This window comes from Pelmatolapia mariae, linkage group LG23, assembly GCF_036321145.2.
Source record: "Pelmatolapia mariae isolate MD_Pm_ZW linkage group LG23, Pm_UMD_F_2, whole genome shotgun sequence".
Lineage (NCBI taxonomy): Eukaryota > Metazoa > Chordata > Actinopteri > Cichliformes > Cichlidae > Pelmatolapia > Pelmatolapia mariae.
Window position 1 is genome coordinate 20,491,680 of NC_086246.1, and position 16,176 is coordinate 20,507,855.

General features: G+C 45.1%; 24 non-coding genes across 24 annotated transcripts; 12 read left to right on the forward strand and 12 right to left on the reverse strand.

The window, feature by feature from the left end:
* The first annotated feature begins 81 nt into the window (after window positions 1–81).
* Window positions 82–200, forward strand: LOC134621647 (5S ribosomal RNA). The gene has a single exon (XR_010092396.1). It is a non-coding gene; the product is annotated as a 5S ribosomal RNA (ribosomal RNA).
* An 848-nt stretch (window positions 201–1,048) lies between these two features.
* Window positions 1,049–1,167, reverse strand: LOC134621960 (5S ribosomal RNA). Its single transcript, XR_010092672.1, has one exon. It is a non-coding gene; the product is annotated as a 5S ribosomal RNA (ribosomal RNA).
* Window positions 1,168–1,524: 357 nt separating this feature from the next.
* LOC134621780 (5S ribosomal RNA) lies at window positions 1,525–1,648 on the forward strand. Its single transcript, XR_010092522.1, has one exon. It is a non-coding gene; the product is annotated as a 5S ribosomal RNA (ribosomal RNA).
* Window positions 1,649–2,494: 846 nt separating this feature from the next.
* On the reverse strand, window positions 2,495–2,613 carry LOC134621961 (5S ribosomal RNA). Its single transcript, XR_010092673.1, has one exon. It is a non-coding gene; the product is annotated as a 5S ribosomal RNA (ribosomal RNA).
* A 357-nt stretch (window positions 2,614–2,970) lies between these two features.
* LOC134621448 (5S ribosomal RNA) lies at window positions 2,971–3,089 on the forward strand. Its single transcript, XR_010092206.1, has one exon. It is a non-coding gene; the product is annotated as a 5S ribosomal RNA (ribosomal RNA).
* Window positions 3,090–3,763: 674 nt separating this feature from the next.
* LOC134621962 (5S ribosomal RNA) lies at window positions 3,764–3,882 on the reverse strand. Its single transcript, XR_010092674.1, has one exon. It is a non-coding gene; the product is annotated as a 5S ribosomal RNA (ribosomal RNA).
* A 357-nt stretch (window positions 3,883–4,239) lies between these two features.
* On the forward strand, window positions 4,240–4,358 carry LOC134621449 (5S ribosomal RNA). The gene has a single exon (XR_010092207.1). It is a non-coding gene; the product is annotated as a 5S ribosomal RNA (ribosomal RNA).
* Window positions 4,359–5,206: 848 nt separating this feature from the next.
* LOC134621963 (5S ribosomal RNA) lies at window positions 5,207–5,325 on the reverse strand. The gene has a single exon (XR_010092675.1). It is a non-coding gene; the product is annotated as a 5S ribosomal RNA (ribosomal RNA).
* Window positions 5,326–5,682: 357 nt separating this feature from the next.
* On the forward strand, window positions 5,683–5,801 carry LOC134621450 (5S ribosomal RNA). The gene has a single exon (XR_010092208.1). It is a non-coding gene; the product is annotated as a 5S ribosomal RNA (ribosomal RNA).
* A 674-nt stretch (window positions 5,802–6,475) lies between these two features.
* Window positions 6,476–6,594, reverse strand: LOC134621965 (5S ribosomal RNA). Its single transcript, XR_010092677.1, has one exon. It is a non-coding gene; the product is annotated as a 5S ribosomal RNA (ribosomal RNA).
* A 357-nt stretch (window positions 6,595–6,951) lies between these two features.
* On the forward strand, window positions 6,952–7,070 carry LOC134621451 (5S ribosomal RNA). The gene has a single exon (XR_010092209.1). It is a non-coding gene; the product is annotated as a 5S ribosomal RNA (ribosomal RNA).
* Window positions 7,071–7,918: 848 nt separating this feature from the next.
* On the reverse strand, window positions 7,919–8,037 carry LOC134621967 (5S ribosomal RNA). The gene has a single exon (XR_010092678.1). It is a non-coding gene; the product is annotated as a 5S ribosomal RNA (ribosomal RNA).
* Window positions 8,038–8,394: 357 nt separating this feature from the next.
* On the forward strand, window positions 8,395–8,513 carry LOC134621452 (5S ribosomal RNA). The gene has a single exon (XR_010092210.1). It is a non-coding gene; the product is annotated as a 5S ribosomal RNA (ribosomal RNA).
* Window positions 8,514–9,187: 674 nt separating this feature from the next.
* Window positions 9,188–9,306, reverse strand: LOC134621968 (5S ribosomal RNA). The gene has a single exon (XR_010092679.1). It is a non-coding gene; the product is annotated as a 5S ribosomal RNA (ribosomal RNA).
* Window positions 9,307–9,663: 357 nt separating this feature from the next.
* On the forward strand, window positions 9,664–9,782 carry LOC134621656 (5S ribosomal RNA). The gene has a single exon (XR_010092405.1). It is a non-coding gene; the product is annotated as a 5S ribosomal RNA (ribosomal RNA).
* Window positions 9,783–10,456: 674 nt separating this feature from the next.
* Window positions 10,457–10,575, reverse strand: LOC134621969 (5S ribosomal RNA). Its single transcript, XR_010092680.1, has one exon. It is a non-coding gene; the product is annotated as a 5S ribosomal RNA (ribosomal RNA).
* Window positions 10,576–10,932: 357 nt separating this feature from the next.
* On the forward strand, window positions 10,933–11,051 carry LOC134621691 (5S ribosomal RNA). Its single transcript, XR_010092438.1, has one exon. It is a non-coding gene; the product is annotated as a 5S ribosomal RNA (ribosomal RNA).
* An 848-nt stretch (window positions 11,052–11,899) lies between these two features.
* On the reverse strand, window positions 11,900–12,018 carry LOC134621970 (5S ribosomal RNA). The gene has a single exon (XR_010092681.1). It is a non-coding gene; the product is annotated as a 5S ribosomal RNA (ribosomal RNA).
* Window positions 12,019–12,375: 357 nt separating this feature from the next.
* On the forward strand, window positions 12,376–12,494 carry LOC134621454 (5S ribosomal RNA). The gene has a single exon (XR_010092212.1). It is a non-coding gene; the product is annotated as a 5S ribosomal RNA (ribosomal RNA).
* A 674-nt stretch (window positions 12,495–13,168) lies between these two features.
* LOC134621971 (5S ribosomal RNA) lies at window positions 13,169–13,287 on the reverse strand. Its single transcript, XR_010092682.1, has one exon. It is a non-coding gene; the product is annotated as a 5S ribosomal RNA (ribosomal RNA).
* A 357-nt stretch (window positions 13,288–13,644) lies between these two features.
* LOC134621657 (5S ribosomal RNA) lies at window positions 13,645–13,763 on the forward strand. The gene has a single exon (XR_010092406.1). It is a non-coding gene; the product is annotated as a 5S ribosomal RNA (ribosomal RNA).
* Window positions 13,764–14,437: 674 nt separating this feature from the next.
* On the reverse strand, window positions 14,438–14,556 carry LOC134621972 (5S ribosomal RNA). Its single transcript, XR_010092683.1, has one exon. It is a non-coding gene; the product is annotated as a 5S ribosomal RNA (ribosomal RNA).
* Window positions 14,557–14,913: 357 nt separating this feature from the next.
* LOC134621604 (5S ribosomal RNA) lies at window positions 14,914–15,032 on the forward strand. Its single transcript, XR_010092355.1, has one exon. It is a non-coding gene; the product is annotated as a 5S ribosomal RNA (ribosomal RNA).
* Window positions 15,033–15,706: 674 nt separating this feature from the next.
* Window positions 15,707–15,825, reverse strand: LOC134621900 (5S ribosomal RNA). Its single transcript, XR_010092615.1, has one exon. It is a non-coding gene; the product is annotated as a 5S ribosomal RNA (ribosomal RNA).
* Between the last annotated feature and the right edge of the window lie 351 nt (window positions 15,826–16,176).

The window sequence follows — 16,176 nt, forward strand, 5'->3', positions numbered from 1 at the left end:
CTTGTATACAGAACATGAAAACGTAAGCATGACTGTGTCATCACAGCATGTATAAAAAGGCTGTTTCTGAAGCGTTCCCTCGCTTACGGCCATACCGCCCTGAACACCCCCGATCTCGTCTGATCTCGGCAGCCAAGCAGGGCCGGGCCTGGTCAGTACTTGGATGGGTGACCGCCCGGGAATACCGGGTGCTGTAAGCTTTTGCACTTCAACACGCAAATGACAGTTTAAATATTGAAACGAATCTGAGGCACTCTTTTAGCTCATTTTCTAATAGGATGGTTAGTGAGTCTTGCGCAAAGAGCTCTCCCACTGATGTAGTAATGTCAAAATCTTCAAGCGTTATATCAATATCACTGTACATGCACAGAGCACCTGTAGATGTTTTTGTGCACACACTCACAAATGTTTATGACGTGAAGTTTGCAGCATTGAGTATGCATTACAGCTGTGCTGTCATGTGCAGGTATTAAAAAAAATAGAAACCAATCAATATCCTTCACTCTAAATTGTTTTTTAAATCACAACAAAATGGGTTACAGTATCTACATGAACCCCGTTGTCGAGGAAGCCTCTCACTTACGGCCATACCACGCCTGAACTCATCTGACCTCTGAAGCTAAGCAGGGGCTGTCCTGGATAGTAGCATCACCTTCACCTTGCTCCATGTTAGAAACTCCATGATATCGTGTTCCCTGCTCAGGGTATCACATTGATGCGCATTTACGCAGTATTCTTCGGGACCGCAGCCAGCAGCCAATAAGAATTAAAACTCGTTGCTCATGGGTGTCAGGTGGACACTGTGCCTGCTGCACACTACAAGGTTAACAAGTTCCTCACTACTGAGCCCAGACGGACTAGCCATAGACATTTTCTGCATTTACGGAATAAATAAGTTTGTGCATTTCCTAAATATTTCGTTCTTGTTGTTTTTTTGTTTTACACAAAAGCGAAAGGCAATCAGGAGCGTTGTCACGAAGCCTTTCCTGAAGCTGCCTCCACTGAGTGAGCAGCAGCGCCCTCTGCCGTTTGTGTGTTGAAGTGCAAAAGCTTACAGCACCTGGTATTCCCAGGCGGTCTCCCATCCAAGTACTGACCAGGCCCGACCCTGCTTAGCTTCCGAGATCAGACGAGATCGGGCGTGTTCAGGGTGGTATGGCCGTAAGCGAGTGAAGCCCGCTATAAAAGACCTTTTATAGGCTGCAAATGTCACAGCGTTTAAACTATAGTATTGTGCTAAACTTCATGTGTTACAGCGAGAACATGCAAACCTTTGTTGTTAACTGCAGCTTCAACATTGAGCTGCAAAAATGCTTTTCCCGCAGTAACATCACGATAATAACACATGTTAGGTTCTCACAGCACAGTGTTAAAGTGACAGCGAGCACACAGTGTGTTAGGACCATTTGGAAGTCCAACATTTTTGCGGTTTGGAGAATTCAGCTTGTATACAGAACATGAAAACGTAAGCATGACTGTGTCATCACAGCATGTATAAAAAGGCTGTTTCTGAAGCGTTCCATCGCTTACGGCCATACCGCCCTGAACACGCCCGATCTCGTCTGATCTCGGCAGCCAAGCAGGGCAGGGCCGGGCCTGGTCAGTACTTGGATGGGTGACCGCCCGGGAATACCGGGTGCTGTAAGCTTTTGCACTTCAACACGCAAATGACAGTTTAAATATTGAAACGAATCTGAGGCACTCTTTTAGCTCATTTTCTAATAGGATGGTTAGTGAGTCTTGCGCAAAGAGCTCTCCCACTGATGTAGTAATGTCAAAATCTTCAAGCGTTATATCAATATCACTGTACATGCAGAGCACCTGTAGATGTTTTTGTGCACACACTCACAAATGTTTATGACGTGAAGTTTGCAGCATTGAGTATGCATTACAGCTGTGCTGTCATGTGCAGGTATTAAAAAAAATAGAAACCAATCAATATCCTTCACTCTAAATTGTTTTTTAAATCACAACAAAATGGGTTACAGTATCTACATGAACCCCGTTGTCGAGGAAGCCTCTCACTTACGGCCATACCACGCCTGAGCTCATCTGACCTCTGAAGCTAAGCAGGGGCTGTCCTGGATAGTAGCATCACCTTCACCTTGCTCCATGTTAGAAACTCCATGATATCGTGTTCCCTGCTCAGGGTATCACATTGATGCGCATTTACGCAGTATTCTTCGGGACCGCAGCCAGCAGCCAATAAGAATTAAAACTCGTTGCTCATGGGTGTCAGGTGGACACTGTGCCTGCTGCACACTACAAGGTTAACAAGTTCCTCACTACTGAGCCCAGACGGACTAGCCATAGACATTTTCTGCATTTACGGAATAAATAAGTTTGTGCATTTCCTAAATATTTCGTTCTTGTTGTTTTTTTGTTTTACACAAAAGCGAAAGGCAATCAGGAGCGTTGTCACGAAGCCTTTCCTGAAGCTGCCTCCACTGAGTGAGCAGCAGCGCCCTCTGCCGTTTGTGTGTTGAAGTGCAAAAGCTTACAGCACCTGGTATTCCCAGGCGGTCTCCCATCCAAGTACTGACCAGGCCCGACCCTGCTTAGCTTCCGAGATCAGACGAGATCGGGCGTGTTCAGGGTGGTATGGCCGTAAGCCAGTGAAGCCCGCTATAAAAGACCTTTTATAGGCTGCAAATGTCACAGCGTTTAAACTATAGTATTGTGCTAAACTTCATGTGTTACAGCGAGAACATGCAAACCTTTGTTGTTAACTGCAGCTTCAACATTGAGCTGCAAAAATGCTTTTCCCGCAGTAACATCACGATAATAACACATGTTAGGTTCTCACAGCACAGTGTTAAAGTGACAGCGAGCACACAGTGTGTTAGGACCATTTGGAAGTCCAACATTTTTGCGGTTTGGAGAATTCAGCTTGTATACAGAACATGAAAACGTAAGCATGACTGTGTCATCACAGCATGTATAAAAAGGCTGTTTCTGAAGCGTTCCCTCGCTTACGGCCATACCGCCCTGAACACGCCCGATCTCGTCTGATCTCGGCAGCCAAGCAGGGCCGGGCCTGGTCAGTACTTGGATGGGTGACCGCCTGGGAATACCGGGTGCTGTAAGCTTTTGCACTTCAACACGCAAATGACAGTTTAAATATTGAAACGAATCTGAGGCACTCTTTTAGCTCATTTTCTAATAGGATGGTTAGTGAGTCTTGCGCAAAGAGCTCTCCCACTGATGTAGTAATGTCAAAATCTTCAAGCGTTATATCAATATCACTGTACATGCACAGAGCACCTGTAGATGTTTTTGTGCACACACTCACAAATGTTTATGACGTGAAGTTTGCAGCATTGAGTATGCATTACAGCTGTGCTGTCATGTGCAGGTATTAAAAAAAATAGAAACCAATCAATATCCTTCACTCTAAATTGTTTTTTAAATCACAACAAAATGGGTTACAGTATCGACATGAACCCCGTTGTCGAGGACCGCAGCCAGCAGCCAATAAGAATTAAAACTCGTTGCTCATGGGTGTCAGGTGGACACTGTGCCTGCTGCACACTACAAGGTTAACAAGTTCCTCACTACTGAGCCCAGACGGACTAGCCATAGACATTTTCTGCATTTACGGAATAAATAAGTTTGTGCATTTCCTAAATATTTCGTTCTTGTTGTTTTTTTGTTTTACACAAAAGCGAAAGGCAATCAGGAGCGTTGTCATGAAGCCTTTCCTGAAGCTGCCTCCACTGAGTGAGCAGCAGCGCCCTCTGCCGTTTGTGTGTTGAAGTGCAAAAGCTTACAGCACCTGGTATTCCCAGGCGGTCTCCCATCCAAGTACTGACCAGGCCCGACCCTGCTTAGCTTCCGAGATCAGACGAGATCGGGCGTGTTCAGGGTGGTATGGCCGTAAGCGAGTGAAGCCCGCTATAAAAGACCTTTTATAGGCTGCAAATGTCACAGCGTTTAAACTATAGTATTGTGCTAAACTTCATGTGTTACAGCGAGAACATGCAAACCTTTGTTGTTAACTGCAGCTTCAACATTGAGCTGCAAAAATGCTTTTCCCGCAGTAACATCACGATAATAACACATGTTAGGTTCTCACAGCACAGTGTTAAAGTGACAGCGAGCACACAGTGTGTTAGGACCATTTGGAAGTCCAACATTTTTGCGGTTTGGAGAATTCAGCTTGTATACAGAACATGAAAACGTAAGCATGACTGTGTCATCACAGCATGTATAAAATGGCTGTTTCTGAAGCGTTCCCTCGCTTACGGCCATACCGCCCTGAACACGCCCGATCTCGTCTGATCTCGGCAGCCAAGCAGGGCCGGGCCTGGTCAGTACTTGGATGGGTGACCGCCTGGGAATACCGGGTGCTGTAAGCTTTTGCACTTCAACACGCAAATGACAGTTTAAATATTGAAACGAATCTGAGGCACTCTTTTAGCTCATTTTCTAATAGGATGGTTAGTGAGTCTTGCGCAAAGAGCTCTCCCACTGATGTAGTAATGTCAAAATCTTCAAGCGTTATATCAATATCACTGTACATGCACAGAGCACCTGTAGATGTTTTTGTGCACACACTCACAAATGTTTATGACGTGAAGTTTGCAGCATTGAGTATGCATTACAGCTGTGCTGTCATGTGCAGGTATTAAAAAAAATAGAAACCAATCAATATCCTTCACTCTAAATTGTTTTTTAAATCACAACAAAATGGGTTACAGTATCTACATGAACCCCGTTGTCGAGGAAGCCTCTCACTTACGGCCATACCACGCCTGAGCTCATCTGACCTCTGAAGCTAAGCAGGGGCTGTCCTGGATAGTAGCATCACCTTCACCTTGCTCCATGTTAGAAACTCCATGATATCGTGTTCCCTCCTCAGGGTATCACATTGATGCGCATTTACGCAGTATTCTTCGGGACCGCAGCCAGCAGCCAATAAGAATTAAAACTCGTTGCTCATGGGTGTCAGGTGGACACTGTGCCTGCTGCACACTACAAGGTTAACAAGTTCCTCACTACTGAGCCCAGACGGACTAGCCATAGACATTTTCTGCATTTACGGAATAAATAAGTTTGTGCATTTCCTAAATATTTCGTTCTTGTTGTTTTTTTGTTTTACACAAAAGCGAAAGGCAATCAGGAGCGTTGTCACGAAGCCTTTCCTGAAGCTGCCTCCACTGAGTGAGCAGCAGCGCCCTCTGCCGTTTGTGTGTTGAAGTGCAAAAGCTTACAGCACCTGGTATTCCCAGGCGGTCTCCCATCCAAGTACTGACCAGGCCCGACCCTGCTTAGCTTCCGAGATCAGACGAGATCGGGCGTGTTCAGGGTGGTATGGCCGTAAGCGAGTGAAGCCCGCTATAAAAGACCTTTTATAGGCTGCAAATGTCACAGCGTTTAAACTATAGTATTGTGCTAAACTTCATGTGTTACAGCGAGAACATGCAAACCTTTGTTGTTAACTGCAGCTTCAACATTGAGCTGCAAAAATGCTTTTCCCGCAGTAACATCACGATAATAACACATGTTAGGTTCTCACAGCACAGTGTTAAAGTGACAGCGAGCACACAGTGTGTTAGGACCATTTGGAAGTCCAACATTTTTGCGGTCTGGAGAATTCAGCTTGTATACAGAACATGAAAACGTAAGCATGACTGTGTCATCACAGCATGTATAAAAAGGCTGTTTCTGAAGCGTTCCCTCGCTTACGGCCATACCGCCCTGAACACGCCCGATCTCGTCTGATCTCGGCAGCCAAGCAGGGCCGGGCCTGGTCAGTACTTGGATGGGTGACCGCCTGGGAATACCGGGTGCTGTAAGCTTTTGCACTTCAACACGCAAATGACAGTTTAAATATTGAAACGAATCTGAGGCACTCTTTTAGCTCATTTTCTAATAGGATGGTTAGTGAGTCTTGCGCAAAGAGCTCTCCCACTGATGTAGTAATGTCAAAATCTTCAAGCGTTATATCAATATCACTGTACATGCACAGAGCACCTGTAGATGTTTTTGTGCACACACTCACAAATGTTTATGACGTGAAGTTTGCAGCATTGAGTATGCATTACAGCTGTGCTGTCATGTGCAGGTATTAAAAAAAATAGAAACCAATCAATATCCTTCACTCTAAATTGTTTTTTAAATCACAACAAAATGGGTTACAGTATCGACATGAACCCCGTTGTCGAGGACCTCAGCCAGCAGCCAATAAGAATTAAAACTCGTTGCTCATGGGTGTCAGGTGGACACTGTGCCTGCTGCACACTACAAGGTTAACAAGTTCCTCACTACTGAGCCCAGACGGACTAGCCATAGACATTTTCTGCATTTACGGAATAAATAAGTTTGTGCATTTCCTAAATATTTCGTTCTTGTTGTTTTTTTGTTTTACACAAAAGCGAAAGGCAATCAGGAGCGTTGTCACGAAGCCTTTCCTGAAGCTGCCTCCACTGAGTGAGCAGCAGCGCCCTCTGCCGTTTGTGTGTTGAAGTGCAAAAGCTTACAGCACCTGGTATTCCCAGGCGGTCTCCCATCCAAGTACTGACCAGGCCCGACCCTGCTTAGCTTCCGAGATCAGACGAGATCGGGCGTGTTCAGGGTGGTATGGCCGTAAGCGAGTGAAGCCCGCTATAAAAGACCTTTTATAGGCTGCAAATGTCACAGCGTTTAAACTATAGTATTGTGCTAAACTTCATGTGTTACAGCGAGAACATGCAAACCTTTGTTGTTAACTGCAGCTTCAACATTGAGCTGCAAAAATGCTTTTCCCGCAGTAACATCACGATAATAACACATGTTAGGTTCTCACAGCACAGTGTTAAAGTGACAGCGAGCACACAGTGTGTTAGGACCATTTGGAAGTCCAACATTTTTGCGGTTTGGAGAATTCAGCTTGTATACAGAACATGAAAACGTAAGCATGACTGTGTCATCACAGCATGTATAAAATGGCTGTTTCTGAAGCGTTCCCTCGCTTACGGCCATACCGCCCTGAACACGCCCGATCTCGTCTGATCTCGGCAGCCAAGCAGGGCCGGGCCTGGTCAGTACTTGGATGGGTGACCGCCTGGGAATACCGGGTGCTGTAAGCTTTTGCACTTCAACACGCAAATGACAGTTTAAATATTGAAACGAATCTGAGGCACTCTTTTAGCTCATTTTCTAATAGGATGGTTAGTGAGTCTTGCGCAAAGAGCTCTCCCACTGATGTAGTAATGTCAAAATCTTCAAGCGTTATATCAATATCACTGTACATGCACAGAGCACCTGTAGATGTTTTTGTGCACACACTCACAAATGTTTATGACGTGAAGTTTGCAGCATTGAGTATGCATTACAGCTGTGCTGTCATGTGCAGGTATTAAAAAAAATAGAAACCAATCAATATCCTTCACTCTAAATTGTTTTTTAAATCACAACAAAATGGGTTACAGTATCTACATGAACCCCGTTGTCGAGGAAGCCTCTCACTTACGGCCATACCACGCCTGAACTCATCTGACCTCTGAAGCTAAGCAGGGGCTGTCCTGGATAGTAGCATCACCTTCACCTTGCTCCATGTTAGAAACTCCATGATATCGTGTTCCCTCCTCAGGGTATCACATTGATGCGCATTTACGCAGTATTCTTCGGGACCGCAGCCAGCAGCCAATAAGAATTAAAACTCGTTGCTCATGGGTGTCAGGTGGACACTGTGCCTGCTGCACACTACAAGGTTAACAAGTTCCTCACTACTGAGCCCAGACGGACTAGCCATAGACATTTTCTGCATTTACGGAATAAATAAGTTTGTGCATTTCCTAAATATTTCGTTCTTGTTGTTTTTTTGTTTTACACAAAAGCGAAAGGCAATCAGGAGCGTTGTCACGAAGCCTTTCCTGAAGCTGCCTCCACTGAGTGAGCAGCAGCGCCCTCTGCCGTTTGTGTGTTGAAGTGCAAAAGCTTACAGCACCTGGTATTCCCAGGCGGTCTCCCATCCAAGTACTGACCAGGCCCGACCCTGCTTAGCTTCCGAGATCAGACGAGATCGGGCGTGTTCAGGGTGGTATGGCCGTAAGCGAGTGAAGCCCGCTATAAAAGACCTTTTATAGGCTGCAAATGTCACAGCGTTTAAACTATAGTATTGTGCTAAACTTCATGTGTTACAGCGAGAACATGCAAACCTTTGTTGTTAACTGCAGCTTCAACATTGAGCTGCAAAAATGCTTTTCCCGCAGTAACATCACGATAATAACACATGTTAGGTTCTCACAGCACAGTGTTAAAGTGACAGCGAGCACACAGTGTGTTAGGACCATTTGGAAGTCCAACATTTTTGCGGTCTGGAGAATTCAGCTTGTATACAGAACATGAAAACGTAAGCATGACTGTGTCATCACAGCATGTATAAAAAGGCTGTTTCTGAAGCGTTCCCTCGCTTACGGCCATACCGCCCTGAACACGCCCGATCTCGTCTGATCTCGGCAGCCAAGCAGGGCCGGGCCTGGTCAGTACTTGGATGGGTGACCGCCTGGGAATACCGGGTGCTGTAAGCTTTTGCACTTCAACACGCAAATGACAGTTTAAATATTGAAACGAATCTGAGGCACTCTTTTAGCTCATTTTCTAATAGGATGGTTAGTGAGTCTTGCGCAAAGAGCTCTCCCACTGATGTAGTAATGTCAAAATCTTCAAGCGTTATATCAATATCACTGTACATGCACAGAGCACCTGTAGATGTTTTTGTGCACACACTCACAAATGTTTATGACGTGAAGTTTGCAGCATTGAGTATGCATTACAGCTGTGCTGTCATGTGCAGGTATTAAAAAAAATAGAAACCAATCAATATCCTTCACTCTAAATTGTTTTTTAAATCACAACAAAATGGGTTACAGTATCGACATGAACCCCGTTGTCGAGGACCGCAGCCAGCAGCCAATAAGAATTAAAACTCGTTGCTCATGGGTGTCAGGTGGACACTGTGCCTGCTGCACACTACAAGGTTAACAAGTTCCTCACTACTGAGCCCAGACGGACTAGCCATAGACATTTTCTGCATTTACGGAATAAATAAGTTTGTGCATTTCCTAAATATTTCGTTCTTGTTGTTTTTTTGTTTTACACAAAAGCGAAAGGCAATCAGGAGCGTTGTCACGAAGCCTTTCCTGAAGCTGCCTCCACTGAGTGAGCAGCAGCGCCCTCTGCCGTTTGTGTGTTGAAGTGCAAAAGCTTACAGCACCTGGTATTCCCAGGCGGTCTCCCATCCAAGTACTGACCAGGCCCGACCCTGCTTAGCTTCCGAGATCAGACGAGATCGGGCGTGTTCAGGGTGGTATGGCCGTAAGCGAGTGAAGCCCGCTATAAAAGACCTTTTATAGGCTGCAAATGTCACAGCGTTTAAACTATAGTATTGTGCTAAACTTCATGTGTTACAGCGAGAACATGCAAACCTTTGTTGTTAACTGCAGCTTCAACATTGAGCTGCAAAAATGCTTTTCCCGCAGTAACATCACGATAATAACACATGTTAGGTTCTCACAGCACAGTGTTAAAGTGACAGCGAGCACACAGTGTGTTAGGACCATTTGGAAGTCCAACATTTTTGCGGTTTGGAGAATTCAGCTTGTATACAGAACATGAAAACGTAAGCATGACTGTGTCATCACAGCATGTATAAAAAGGCTGTTTCTGAAGCGTTCCCTCGCTTATGGCCATACCGCCCTGAACACGCCCGATCTCGTCTGATCTCGGCAGCCAAGCAGGGCCGGGCCTGGTCAGTACTTGGATGGGTGACCGCCCGGGAATACCGGGTGCTGTAAGCTTTTGCACTTCAACACGCAAATGACAGTTTAAATATTGAAACGAATCTGAGGCACTCTTTTAGCTCATTTTCTAATAGGATGGTTAGTGAGTCTTGCGCAAAGAGCTCTCCCACTGATGTAGTAATGTCAAAATCTTCAAGCGTTATATCAATATCACTGTACATGCACAGAGCACCTGTAGATGTTTTTGTGCACACACTCACAAATGTTTATGACGTGAAGTTTGCAGCATTGAGTATGCATTACAGCTGTGCTGTCATGAGCAGGTATTAAAAAAAATAGAAACCAATCAATATCCTTCACTCTAAATTGTTTTTTAAATCACAACAAAATGGGTTACAGTATCGACATGAACCCCGTTGTCGAGGACCGCAGCCAGCAGCCAATAAGAATTAAAACTCGTTGCTCATGGGTGTCAGGTGGACACTGTGCCTGCTGCACACTACAAGGTTAACAAGTTCCTCACTACTGAGCCCAGACGGACTAGCCATAGACATTTTCTGCATTTACGGAATAAATAAGTTTGTGCATTTCCTAAATATTTCGTTCTTGTTGTTTTTTTGTTTTACACAAAAGCGAAAGGCAATCAGGAGCGTTGTCACGAAGCCTTTCCTGAAGCTGCCTCCACTGAGTGAGCAGCAGCGCCCTCTGCCGTTTGTGTGTTGAAGTGCAAAAGCTTACAGCACCTGGTATTCCCAGGCGGTCTCCCATCCAAGTACTGACCAGGCCCGACCCTGCTTAGCTTCCGAGATCAGACGAGATCGGGCGTGTTCAGGGTGGTATGGCCGTAAGCGAGTGAAGCCCGCTATAAAAGACCTTTTATAGGCTGCAAATGTCACAGCGTTTAAACTATAGTATTGTGCTAAACTTCATGTGTTACAGCGAGAACATGCAAACCTTTGTTGTTAACTGCAGCTTCAACATTGAGCTGCAAAAATGCTTTTCCCGCAGTAACATCACGATAATAACACATGTTAGGTTCTCACAGCACAGTGTTAAAGTGACAGCGAGCACACAGTGTGTTAGGACCATTTGGAAGTCCAACATTTTTGCGGTTTGGAGAATTCAGCTTGTATACAGAACATGAAAACGTAAGCATGACTGTGTCATCACAGCATGTATAAAAAGGCTGTTTCTGAAGCGTTCCCTCGCTTACGGCCATACCGCCCTGAACACGCCCGATCTCGTCTGATCTCGGCAGCCAAGCAGGACCGGGCCTGGTCAGTACTTGGATGGGTGACCGCCTGGGAATACCGGGTGCTGTAAGCTTTTGCACTTCAACACGCAAATGACAGTTTAAATATTGAAACGAATCTGAGGCACTCTTTTAGCTCATTTTCTAATAGGATGGTTAGTGAGTCTTGCGCAAAGAGCTCTCCCACTGATGTAGTAATGTCAAAATCTTCAAGCGTTATATCAATATCACTGTACATGCACAGAGCACCTGTAGATGTTTTTGTGCACACACTCACAAATGTTTATGACGTGAAGTTTGCAGCATTGAGTATGCATTACAGCTGTGCTGTCATGTGCAGGTATTAAAAAAAATAGAAACCAATCAATATCCTTCACTCTAAATTGTTTTTTAAATCACAACAAAATGGGTTACAGTATCGACATGAACCCCGTTGTCGAGGAAGCCTCTCACTTACGGCCATACCACGCCTGAGCTCATCTGACCTCTGAAGCTAAGCAGGGGCTGTCCTGGATAGTAGCATCACCTTCACCTTGCTCCATGTTAGAAACTCCATGATATCGTGTTCCCTGCTCAGGGTATCACATTGATGCGCATTTACGCAGTATTCTTCGGGACCGCAGCCAGCAGCCAATAAGAATTAAAACTCGTTGCTCATGGGTGTCAGGTGGACACTGTGCCTGCTGCACACTACAAGGTTAACAAGTTCCTCACTACTGAGCCCAGACGGACTAGCCATAGACATTTTCTGCATTTACGGAATAAATAAATTTGTGCATTTCCTAAATATTTCGTTCTTGTTGTTTTTTTGTTTTACACAAAAGCGAAAGGCAATCAGGAGCGTTGTCACGAAGCCTTTCCTGAAGCTGCCTCCACTGAGTGAGCAGCAGCGCCCTCTGCCGTTTGTGTGTTGAAGTGCAAAAGCTTACAGCACCTGGTATTCCCAGGCGGTCTCCCATCCAAGTACTGACCAGGCCCGACCCTGCTTAGCTTCCGAGATCAGACGAGATCGGGCGTGTTCAGGGTGGTATGGCCGTAAGCGAGTGAAGCCCGCTATAAAAGACCTTTTATAGGCTGCAAATGTCACAGCGTTTAAACTATAGTATTGTGCTAAACTTCATGTGTTACAGCGAGAACATGCAAACCTTTGTTGTTAACTGCAGCTTCAACATTGAGCTGCAAAAATGCTTTTCCCGCAGTAACATCACGATAATAACACATGTTAGGTTCTCACAGCACAGTGTTAAAGTGACAGCGAGCACACAGTGTGTTAGGACCATTTGGAAGTCCAACATTTTTGCGGTCTGGAGAATTCAGCTTGTATACAGAACATGAAAACGTAAGCATGACTGTGTCATCACAGCATGTATAAAAAGGCTGTTTCTGAAGCGTTCCCTCGCTTACGGCCATACCGCCCTGAACACGCCCGATCTCGTCTGATCTCGGCAGCCAAGCAGGGCCGGGCCTGGTCAGTACTTGGATGGGTGACCGCCTGGGAATACCGGGTGCTGTAAGCTTTTGCACTTCAACACGCAAATGACAGTTTAAATATTGAAACGAATCTGAGGCACTCTTTTAGCTCATTTTCTAATAGGATGGTTAGTGAGTCTTGCGCAAAGAGCTCTCCCACTGATGTAGTAATGTCAAAATCTTCAAGCGTTATATCAATATCACTGTACATGCACAGAGCACCTGTAGATGTTTTTGTGCACACACTCACAAATGTTTATGACGTGAAGTTTGCAGCATTGAGTATGCATTACAGCTGTGCTGTCATGTGCAGGTATTAAAAAAAATAGAAACCAATCAATATCCTTCACTCTAAATTGTTTTTTAAATCACAACAAAATGGGTTACAGTATCGACATGAACCCCGTTGTCGAGGACCGCAGCCAGCAGCCAATAAGAATTAAAACTCGTTGCTCATGGGTGTCAGGTGGACACTGTGCCTGCTGCACACTACAAGGTTAACAAGTTCCTCACTACTGAGCCCAGACGGACTAGCCATAGACATTTTCTGCATTTACGGAATAAATAAGTTTGTGCATTTCCTAAATATTTCGTTCTTGTTGTTTTTTTGTTTTACACAAAAGCGAAAGGCAATCAGGAGCGTTGTCACGAAGCCTTTCCTGAAGCTGCCTCCACTGAGTGAGCAGCAGCGCCCTCTGCCGTTTGTGTGTTGAAGTGCAAAAGCTTACAGCACCTGGTATTCCCAGGCGGTCTCCCATCCAAGTACTGACCAGGCCCGACCCTGCTTAGCTTCCGAGATCAGACGAGATCGGGCGTGTTCAGGGTGGTATGGCCGTAAGCGAGTGAAGCCCGCTATAAAAGACCTTTTATAGGCTGCAAATGTCACAGCGTTTAAACTATAGTATTGTGCTAAACTTCATGTGTTACAGCGAGAACATGCAAACCTTTGTTGTTAACTGCAGCTTCAACATTGAGCTGCAAAAATGCTTTTCCCGCAGTAACATCACGATAATAACACATGTTAGGTTCTCACAGCACAGTGTTAAAGTGACAGCGAGCACACAGTGTGTTAGGACCATTTGGAAGTCCAACATTTTTGCGGTTTGGAGAATTCAGCTTGTATACAGAACATGAAAACGTAAGCATGACTGTGTCATCACAGCATGTATAAAAAGGCTGTTTCTGAAGCGTTCCCTCGCTTATGGCCATACCGCCCTGAACACGCCCGATCTCGTCTGATCTCGGCAGCCAAGCAGGGCCGGGCCTGGTCAGTACTTGGATGGGTGACCGCCCGGGAATACCGGGTGCTGTAAGCTTTTGCACTTCAACACGCAAATGACAGTTTAAATATTGAAACGAATCTGAGGCACTCTTTTAGCTCATTTTCTAATAGGATGGTTAGTGAGTCTTGCGCAAAGAGCTCTCCCACTGATGTAGTAATGTCAAAATCTTCAAGCGTTATATCAATATCACTGTACATGCACAGAGCACCTGTAGATGTTTTTGTGCACACACTCACAAATGTTTATGACGTGAAGTTTGCAGCATTGAGTATGCATTACAGCTGTGCTGTCATGAGCAGGTATTAAAAAAAATAGAAACCAATCAATATCCTTCACTCTAAATTGTTTTTTAAATCACAACAAAATGGGTTACAGTATCGACATGAACCCCGTTGTCGAGGACCGCAGCCAGCAGCCAATAAGAATTAAAACTCGTTGCTCATGGGTGTCAGGTGGACACTGTGCCTGCTGCACACTACAAGGTTAACAAGTTCCTCACTACTGAGCCCAGACGGACTAGCCATAGACATTTTCTGCATTTACGGAATAAATAAGTTTGTGCATTTCCTAAATATTTCGTTCTTGTTGTTTTTTTGTTTTACACAAAAGCGAAAGGCAATCAGGAGCGTTGTCACGAAGCCTTTCCTGAAGCTGCCTCCACTGAGTGAGCAGCAGCGCCCTCTGCCGTTTGTGTGTTGAAGTGCAAAAGCTTACAGCACCTGGTATTCCCAGGCGGTCTCCCATCCAAGTACTGACCAGGCCCGACCCTGCTTAGCTTCCGAGATCAGACGAGATCGGGCGTGTTCAGGGTGGTATGGCCGTAAGCGAGTGAAGCCCGCTATAAAAGACCTTTTATAGGCTGCAAATGTCACAGCGTTTAAACTATAGTATTGTGCTAAACTTCATGTGTTACAGCGAGAACATGCAAACCTTTGTTGTTAACTGCAGCTTCAACATTGAGCTGCAAAAATGCTTTTCCCGCAGTAACATCACGATAATAACACATGTTAGGTTCTCACAGCACAGTGTTAAAGTGACAGCGAGCACACAGTGTGTTAGGACCATTTGGAAGTCCAACATTTTTGCGGTTTGGAGAATTCAGCTTGTATACAGAACATGAAAACGTAAGCATGACTGTGTCATCACAGCATGTATAAAAAGGCTGTTTCTGAAGCGTTCCCTCGCTTATGGCCATACCGCCCTGAACACGCCCGATCTCGTCTGATCTCGGCAGCCAAGCAGGGCCGGGCCTGGTCAGTACTTGGATGGGTGACCGCCTGGGAATACCGGGTGCTGTAAGCTTTTGCACTTCAACACGCAAATGACAGTTTAAATATTGAAACGAATCTGAGGCACTCTTTTAGCTCATTTTCTAATAGGATGGTTAGTGAGTCTTGCGCAAAGAGCTCTCCCACTGATGTAGTAATGTCAAAATCTTCAAGCGTTATATCAATATCACTGTACATGCACAGAGCACCTGTAGATGTTTTTGTGCACACACTCACAAATGTTTATGACGTGAAGTTTGCAGCATTGAGTATGCATTACAGCTGTGCTGTCATGAGCAGGTATTAAAAAAAATAGAAACCAATCAATATCCTTCACTCTAAATTGTTTTTTAAATCACAACAAAATGGGTTACAGTATCGACATGAACCCCGTTGTCGAGGACCGCAGCCAGCAGCCAATAAGAATTAAAACTCGTTGCTCATGGGTGTCAGGTGGACACTGTGCCTGCTGCACACTACAAGGTTAACAAGTTCCTCACTACTGAGCCCAGACGGACTAGCCATAGACATTTTCTGCATTTACGGAATAAATAAGTTTGTGCATTTCCTAAATATTTCGTTCTTGTTGTTTTTTTGTTTTACACAAAAGCGAAAGGCAATCAGGAGCGTTGTCACGAAGCCTTTCCTGAAGCTGCCTCCACTGAGTGAGCAGCAGCGCCCTCTGCCGTTTGTGTGTTGAAGTGCAAAAGCTTACAGCACCTGGTATTCCCAGGCGGTCTCCCATCCAAGTACTGACCAGGCCCGACCCTGCTTAACTTCCGAGATCAGACGAGATCGGGCGTGTTCAGGGTGGTATGGCCGTAAGCGAGTGAAGCCCGCTATAAAAGACCTTTTATAGGCTGCAAATGTCACAGCGTTTAAACTATAGTATTGTGCTAAACTTCATGTGTTACAGCGAGAACATGCAAACCTTTGTTGTTAACTGCAGCTTCAACATTGAGCTGCAAAAATGCTTTTCCCGCAGTAACATCACGATAATAACACATGTTAGGTTCTCACAGCACAGTGTTAAAGTGACAGCGAGCACACAGTGTGTTAGGACCATTTGGAAGTCCAACATTTTTGCGGTTTGGAGAATTCAGCTTGTATACAGAACATGAAAACGTAAGCATGACTGTGTCATCACAGCATGTATAAAAAGGCTGTTTCTGAAGCGT